This window comes from Belonocnema kinseyi, chromosome 5, assembly GCF_010883055.1.
Source record: "Belonocnema kinseyi isolate 2016_QV_RU_SX_M_011 chromosome 5, B_treatae_v1, whole genome shotgun sequence".
NCBI classification, from domain to species: Eukaryota; Metazoa; Arthropoda; class Insecta; order Hymenoptera; family Cynipidae; genus Belonocnema; species Belonocnema kinseyi.
The window spans coordinates 770,317-777,171 of NC_046661.1; the positions used below are offsets into that span (position 1 = coordinate 770,317).

A 6,855-nucleotide genomic window follows, 5' to 3' on the forward strand; every position below is an offset into this window, starting at 1 on the left:
GAAGAAGTGGGCAAAGGAGCGTTTCTGTACAAAGCAGCGGAGGAGGCTGCTGAAACACTCGGACTTGACTTCAGTATTAGGGGTGAGCAAAATGCATAAAATATTATCTATCTCGAGTACTCACTCCTGAAGGCCCGGATTAAGAAAGCACAAGAGAAAAACTTTCGTGAACAGCTCCTCGATAAGAGGATGCACTGGATCTTCCACAGAAATGTGAAGGATCAGTCAATTTCTTGTGAGCTAACGTTTGTTTTCCTTAAATCGCCCGGATTGAAGCCTGGTACGGAGGGTTTCATTTTTGAATGCCAACACGGTGTTATTTCCACCTTAACATACCGTCGTAACATTTTGAGCCACGACATTCCTGATGATAGCTGCAGGGCGTTCCATGCACACCCCGAGCATTTAGCTCACATACTATCTAGTTGTCCAACTCACGCGGGAACGACCTACATTCAATGGCACAATGCGGCACTAAGAGTGCTTTATTACCATCTCTGTCACTCTTACGACATTAACCTTAATATCGCTCCTCTAAATGCTCCTAGGGAAATCGAGATAATTGTCAAGAATGGGAAGTGCCGCATATACTGCAACTTTATATTTTCGACAATTGTTTCTGTTGGTCGGTCGAGGCCTGACATGGTTCTTCTTGAATTCGAGAAGTGAACCATGTTCGTTATTGAATTTTCGCCACCAGCTGACAAAGAAATCATAACCAAGGAGAATGAAAAGAAAGAGAGGCATCGAGACCTTATAAGGAAGTTGCGACGATTGTACCCGGAATATTCTGTTAAACTAATCGTCCTTATCAAGAGCGCTCTTGGAGGTGCTAAGCTTTCACTTGCTAATGGAATGCGGTAGTCCTCGGGTCACTCCGTGTTCTTAGTGTACACGAGGCTTTTGCTGGATCGTCGTATTGATTCCTTTACAGACTGTAACCACCTATCTCACGATCGTGAGACGTGGTCGTGGCTGAAATTTTACCGCGGATTCGCTGGGAGCGGGTGCAATTTTCCAGATTAGCACACGCTCCTGGCGAAATCCTGCGGTTGTGGTTATGACAAATTTTTAATTATTAATAATATTATAATTATGTTATTATATAATATTCATATTTATATCTTGATCCGCATTTGAAAGAAATTAAAGAATTTGGCGATTTTAATGATATTTGAATATTTCGCGCAATTGAGAAATAAAAATATATATGGAATATCAGAATATTAAAAAAAAGATTAATTATAGAATATTTAGCAATATTTGAATTTTTATTTAAGACTAGTAAATTAAAACCAAATATTCAAAAGCAAAGAATCTTGAACTCAATTGTTTGACATAGAAAACCTGTATACGTTAAAATTTTCAAGAGCCCTGAAACTTTGAATGTGACAATTTTAATTGTAGTATTTGAAACATGCTTCATTTATAAGTGAAATTTTAAAAATTTTGAAGCATTTCACAATGCTTGAAAAGAATCTAATTTTTTTGTTTAAAATCTGTAAAAATTTATATTTTCTTTTATAATGAACTATCATTTCAAGTTTTACATTAAGTTTGAATCTTTTCAAAACTTCTACATATTTCTTAAAATTACTCAAATTTCGCCTACAAATGATAAATGTTCAATTGTTATTTACATATCAAAATTGTAAATAAATGTTTAAAAATTTGCACGATTTTCTGAAAATGGTAGAAAAAATTCAATCCATCTTGACATTATATTTAGTAGTTCTGAAAAAATTTCAAAAATAATTTTAAATTTAAAACCAATTCATAAGAACTTCTAGATATTTCAAGATTTTGAAATAAAATTTTGAAGCTTTCCCAGGATGTTTAAACTATTTAAAAAGAAAATAATTGAATTTCTAATTTAAGACGTGTTCAGTTAAATTTTTTTCCAATTTTTCAATATGTGATCTTTCTAGCTTAAAATTCATCAAAATTATATCATTTTGAAAATTTTAAAGTGTATTGATTGATTTTTTAATTTAGACCATTGAAAATGATAAAGTGGATTTATATTTTTTTATACCGAAAAATTTTAGTACCTTCAATTTTATACGCGTAACTTAGCTCAGTTTTTATTACCTCAAGTGGAACATTTTGCAGCTTTAGTGTTTCATTTTTTTAATTTCATTGACCGTGAAAAATGTTTGCGAACCGGAAAAAAACGGGAAATGAACGGGAATGTATTTCGACGATTAACGCGGGCACCCTGTTATATAAAATGATTTCATTTATTTCCCGTTTGGGAGAAGCGAGGGGACTCACGTTCAGAAAGCACCCCGATTTTGTTTTTTATGTAAATATTATATAAGATGATTTCATTTATTGTTAGTTTGTTAGAGGCGAGTGGCAGTTCTTTTTATTGTTTTTTATTCCCAAATGTTTTATAGGTCCTTTTCGGTGGTTTTTTATGCCTTTTAAGCTTTTTCCATCGAGCCAATATAATTATGTATTTATATATACGTCTCAAAATTGTTGTTTTTCTTTCATTACATAACCTTCCTTTCAATTTAGTAATTTAAGTTTTCAAAGTTTGTAGTTTATCAACGGATCAATTGCAGGTTCTCTACTCTACTTGGATAATTTTTTGATAATTCATATAAAAATTTATGTACTCACAACATTGCCAAAAAGATTTTTCCGCGAATTTGGTAAAATACATTTCGATATTTCATGTCTTTTTTCCTGACAGGTGTAATTAGAATTTTTCAATTCTAATTTTGTAGTAATAATAGTTACATGATATAAAATTAGAAAACTTAACCAATTTCCAAAAAATAATATATTTTTATAAACATTTTTCCTTATATTTTACTAACTATATAATTACTGCATCTGTTTTGGGTTCCAAAAAATAATATTTGTAAGATTTTTTTCAAAATTATCCGCTTTTAGAGTTGTATTGTCGTTTAGTTTTAGTTTTGTTTTATACAAAATGTAACTTTCACTCTGCGTACTATAAAGGATTAAATTTTTTCGCGTCACCTGTAATGAACAATTATTGACCAATAAGGTTATAAAACTTCAATTGACACGTTGAACATATGTGTAATTTGCATTACATGTAAAGAATTATGAATATTTGAATTTAAGAAAACGATGAGGTGTTTTGTCAAGAAATTATCCACATATTTCTCTAAAGTGTTTTTTCTTTTAAACTATTTATATAAATGTTTATAGATCGGTAACACAGATATATTTATCATGCAAATATTTACCTTTTTCTTTTTAGTTTGAACAATATCACATATTAAATAAAAACTTGGACAATTTTTTGATAATTCTCGTTATCATTTTATCAGTTTTAAAAATTTAAATATTCACAGTATTGTCAAAAAAATTTTGCCATGAAATCGGTTACATACATGTCATCTTATTTCCTTTAAAAGTCATCATATAATTAATATGAATACATTAATATTCTTTCAACTATTCCGTATTTTAAAGAAATGCAAGAATTTGGCGATTTTAATGATTTCATTGTTTCGCGCGATTAATTCTTCTATTTGCAATATCAGAATATCAATTCCGTGATTAAAACGAAAGTTTTGCAGTCCAGACGATCCTTTTATAGTTTTTCGAAGTAATTTCCACCGCAGTGAATACACTTTTCCATACGTCGAAACCAGTCATTGAACCAACCCTGCCACTTTTCTTCTGGAAGATCTGCACACGCTTGGCCCCACGCCGTCAAAAGGATAGTTTCGTTAGTAAATCGTCGCTCTTTTAGTCGTTTTTTACTTCCGGAAACAAACCATAGTCACAGGAAGAAAGATCTGGACTGTAAGGAGGGTGATCTAGAATAATCAGTCCAGACTTGACCAAAAAAGCTACTGTGACATTCGCTCTGTGAGCCGGTGCATTGTCGTGGTGGAATAGCCAGGTGCTGAGTCGAGATTTCGACCTGAGTTTTTTGAGTTGGTTTATGACTTGGGGTAAAGATACCTGAGTGTACCAGGAAGGGGTGACTGTACGCTGGTTTTCCAGTACGACCCTATCCACAATGCCGCGTTTCCCAAAGAATACTGCAACCATTCTTTTGTTTACAGATAGAGACTTCCACACCTCCACTGGAGCATCCTCATCCTCAAACAGCCAGATCTTGTTTTGTGATTTTGTTCGAACCTCGTAATAATACAGCCAGGTTTCGTCACCTGTTATAATACTATTTACATCCCGAGAATATTCCCGATTCAAATGTTTATAACATTTTTTGGCACCAATGTACTCTCGCTGTCATTTGCTCCTCGGTCAAAGCATGTGGTACCCATAGAGTACAAACCTTCCTCACATGTAAATGTTCATGCAGAATTCGATGGACTGCTGGTGCACTAATGTGTAACATTTGCTCTATCTGCCGGTGCGTGATTCTTCCATTATCTTTCAGTAGATTATTCGCAGACGCAATGTTTTCCGATGTCACCACTTCCGGCGGTCAACCTGAGCGCGAGTCGACTGCGAGACCGAAATTTCCCCTTTCGAACTATTTGTACCATCGGAAAATTGTTGTACGATGCGGACAATGCTAACTCAATACCGGAGACATTTCCTCAAAACTTGTGTCTACACTTAAACCGCAAGAAAGGTTGTATCGAATTATGGCACAATATTTTTCCTTTGTCCACGATGCCATTTCTCAATCGTTCCGGGCTGCGTGCTTAGACCGTACTGAGAATTGAGTAAACAGGTTTCCTCTTCCTACCTAATTTTTGACGCTGTAAATGATTGTGCCTGTCAAAATTAGAAAATGGATTTATGAGATTCATTTTAAATAAAGCAATTACAAATTATAAGTATTAACAAGTACAAAATTTTGTATTAACACTTTTTAACATTGCTAGCAATTTTAAACCTTAAAAATCGAAGTTCCAAGTAGTCCTGAAAAAAGTATACTCTAACCAAATTCTTGGAAGTTACAGTTTTCAATTGTTTAATACCAAATGATTCTCATTAACAAATTTTATAATTTCGAAAGTCCGGAGGCTATTTAAATTTTGTTGGTTTAATAGATAAAGCCTTAATTAAATAGATAAATATAAATAGATAAATTTAATAGATAAAATAGATAAAAAAATAAATAGATAAAGTTTAATAGATAAAGATCAAACTCTTGAAAAATCCAGCACAATCATTTACAGCTAGTTAATATTAATATTAATATAATTATAAAATCGAAGAAAATAGTGTTAAAAAGAAGTAATATAGCCTAAGGACCAGGGGAACTGTAATATAGACACAGAAATATGTAATGATTTAGTGATTTAACTATTATCTGTTCAGGTAAAAATTTTAAGAGAGAAAATATGTAGCTTCGTTTTATTTGAAAATTTAAGAGGACAGAAGAATATTGTACAACCTTGTAAGCGTATACAATGAAGACAATAAATTCTATTCTATTCTATATATAATTATAATATCACATACTTAATTATATAATTTATTTTCATTATGTACAATAATATACACAATATAAGGTATACAATATAATGAACACAATATAATATACAACAAAATATTAATCACGTTATTAACATTCTGATATTGCATATATATTTTTATTTTTAAATTGCCCGAAATATTCAAATATCATTAAAATCGCCAATTTTTTTCATTTCTTTCAAATGCAGATCAAGATATAAATATGACTATTATAATGTATTATACTTATAATATAATCAATAATAATATATTGAGACAGTCCGTTCTATTTTCATAATTAAACTTTAATAATAAATCTACGGGCGAATATTTATGTTGATACGCTCCTGACTCAAAAGTGGACAGCCAGGTAGAGCTATGGGATGATTCACGAAATCATTCGTTCATAGGATCGATTGCGGGCGCGATCAACGGATAAGTGGGGGTATCGTAAGACCAATGCACTCCATAAATTGATTGCGATACCGGTACCAGGTCTCTTGCTTTGTGCTCTTTGCTTTTCTTTCCTTGAATTACCAGGACTTCTTACTCGAGGATCTACGAGGGGAGAGTCTCTTAGTTTATTTATCCACCTGTCATTGAAGACAGAGTTTTAATTGAGGAAGCCTCATTCAAAAAGGACGCTTCCCTCTAATTACAAACTTCCGTCAACTAAACTATCCAAATTCATCAGAATTCGGATAGTTAGACGTAAGTTTTTGGGAACTTACATTTTTTTATTTTTGTTTATAAATTATATTATGCGTGATTGTAACGACTTTGCAGTCTACGTTTATGTGGAGACCTCGTTGTGCATGTTTGCATTTTAGTGTAGGGATTTTAAATGAATGAAAAAATAGTATGCGCAATTTTTATTGTAACGACTTTGCACTTTATCTTATGATGAAGAAACCTCGTTGTGCATGGTTGCGCTAGCTATTGAAATTTGTATGGGCATTATACTTTGAATTTTTATAAAAATGGAACCAGAAAAGAATTCATAACGACTTTGAAATTATTTGTCTTGTGGAATTACTTAAAAATATATAATTTTCAAGTGTAATTGTAAAATTTTAAGGGCTAGTTTTAATATCCTATCAGTATTGGAATCAATGTATTTTGTTGGTTGCAATTTACTGGAAAGGATAAAGTAAACGCAAATTGAACTAATCTCTAAATCAAAATAAATATCTTTGAGACAACTTTAAAATGCAACAAAATTATTAGCAAAAATTAATACAATTTTTGGTATTTGTAAGATTACTTATTATAATCAGTCAATTGCAGTTATAAATGTCAGAATATCAATAAACAAAAAGTCAACCCCCGAACGCGTCCTCGGGTTGCGGATAGAGGGTCACTGTACCAAGGGTTTCTGCTGAATATGGTTACAAAAATAAATAGGCAGTCGCGGACAATTGTCCAGGG

The 6,855-nt window shown here is 32.2% G+C and overlaps 1 protein-coding gene across 1 annotated transcript in view; it reads right to left on the reverse strand.

Annotated features, from left to right (window-relative positions):
- The window catches only part of LOC117172823 (head-specific guanylate cyclase), a 373,978-nt gene that overhangs the window by 236,372 nt on the left and 130,751 nt on the right, over window positions 1-6,855 (reverse strand). The gene's annotated exons all lie outside the window — the stretch shown is intronic.